General features: G+C 34.1%; 1 pseudogene; it reads left to right on the top strand.

The window, feature by feature from the left end:
- The first annotated feature begins 192 nt into the window (after positions 1–192).
- The window catches only part of LOC108759300 (glutaryl-CoA dehydrogenase, mitochondrial-like), a 2,913-nt pseudogene continuing 986 nt past the window's right edge, over positions 193–2,119 (top strand).

Raw genomic sequence — 2,119 nt, forward strand, 5'->3', positions numbered from 1 at the left:
CTACGTCATTTTGACGTCATTTTGACGTCAAATGACGTCTTTTTGACGTCATTTTGACGTCAGCTTGCTACCAGGGTTGGTAAACGGCCGGGGTGCTATAATGTAGCGCACCGGACGTTACACAGCGTATAATTTCGATCGATCTTTTATTGAAAATTTGTATTGAAATTTGTATTGAATTTCGTGGGTCAGCCGCCTTCAATTGGGAGGATCCGTTCGATCTAGAGTCGCAATTGACACATGACGAAATCCTGACGAGGGATCAGTTTCGTTCCTACTGCGAGGAGCAGCTCCTGCCGAACGTGATCGAAGCGAATCGAAAGGAACACTTCGATCGGGAGATTGTAAAGCAGATGGGACAGCTCGGGGTGTTGGGCTGCACCATGAAGGGCTATGGTGGCGCCGGGGTGTCCTCAGTGGCTTACGGGCTCCTCGCCAGGGAAATTGAGAAAATCGACAGCGGGTATCGATCGGCGTTCTCGGTGCAATCCTCTCTTTCGATCGGTGCGATCTACATGTTCGGCAGCGATGCTCAAAAAGAACGATTTCTACCTAAAATGGGTGCGTTCAAGCGTTTCTTAGGATAGAATTCTAGGGTAGTATTACGTTTTCTAATTTCTAAATCATATAATTAGTATATAATTAATACAATAGCTTTGAGAATAAATTAATATTATTGAAAAAAGGGGAGGATAAAAACAACGCAAGTTTTAATGAAAACATATAATTAGTAATTATTATTAAATAATAATAATTGTAGAATTAATAATAATAATAGTTATCGTGATGAAGGATCAATCATAGTTGAAGATTATACCTCACATATTGTTTGCTTGACTGACTATTTAATATCTTCTTTTATATATAAACCATACAGTCATCAACGATTTGAAGTTGTAAATATTAAATTATTATAAATCTTTTATCTCTAACAACATAAGTAAAAATTTCTATATTGTTGTGAAAATCATAGATTATTTAGATACAAGATAATTAATAACTATTCTAAATTGTGTAAGACTATTATTCGAAATTGTATTAAAAAATTACCAGGTTCTATAATTTTATATAATTATTTATTTTCGATAACTATAAGAAACAAAGCGAAAATAAAATATTTAATTTTTACATTACTTATGAAAATTAGATCGACAATTCGATTAATTAATACAATTGTATAAGTTTGCTAGTAAAATTGATTGAATGACGATTACCGTTGGAGTTGTGGGCGATAGCTTTCAAAGTGTATTTCAGTTTCCAGGGAAAGATCGGTTGTTTTGGCTTGACGGAGCCCAACCATGGTAGTGACGCAGGAGCTATGGAGACTAAAGCCATTTACGACGATAAAAAGGTCTACAAATTGAACGGCAGCAAAACATGGTTAGTACTTTCCATCGTTTCTTTAACGATTGAGCGCAAAAGTCAGACTATCGAATCTCGTTTAGGATCACAAACTCGCCTATCGCCGACGTGTTGATAGTATAGGCGAAATGTGATGACGGTCAGATCCGTGGGTTCGTCATCGAGAGAGAAGCTGCGGGAGATCGGTTGTCTACCCCAAAGATTGAAGGGAAGTTTTCTCTAAGAACGTCCATCACCGGCATGATTCTAATGGACAACGTAATCGTATCAGAGGAAAATTTCTTGAACGTTCAGGGACTCAAAGTAAGTCTTTCCAATAAATTAGAAGGACTTACCTTATATATAATACATCCTTGACCAAAAGTATAAAGCACCTTCACAAAGTGATGTTCTACATCTAACTGAAAATAAATTAAAACAGTTTTATTGAAAAATAATATTTATTTTTATAAGTTTTTGTATTTTGTTAGTTTCCCTTTCGATTTTATTACCGCCTTTTTCCAAAAAAATGTAGTAAATCAAGAGGATGTTTTATATTTATGACTAATATTATATCACACGTTCTTATTTTTAACAATAATTAATTGACTATAACGTTTTACGATATATATACATATAACGTAAAATAAATTAAAAAAACTATTTTGCTAAAAAATAATATTTATTTTTATAACAGTTTTAGTATTTTATTTATTTCAATACTAGAAATTTAACTGCCTATTACGGTCGGAGCTGGATCTTCGTTGCTTTTTAATAA

This window comes from Trachymyrmex cornetzi, unplaced genomic scaffold (genome assembly GCF_001594075.2).
Source record: "Trachymyrmex cornetzi isolate Tcor2-1 unplaced genomic scaffold, Tcor1.1 scaffold1795, whole genome shotgun sequence".
Classification (NCBI taxonomy): domain Eukaryota; kingdom Metazoa; phylum Arthropoda; class Insecta; order Hymenoptera; family Formicidae; genus Trachymyrmex; species Trachymyrmex cornetzi.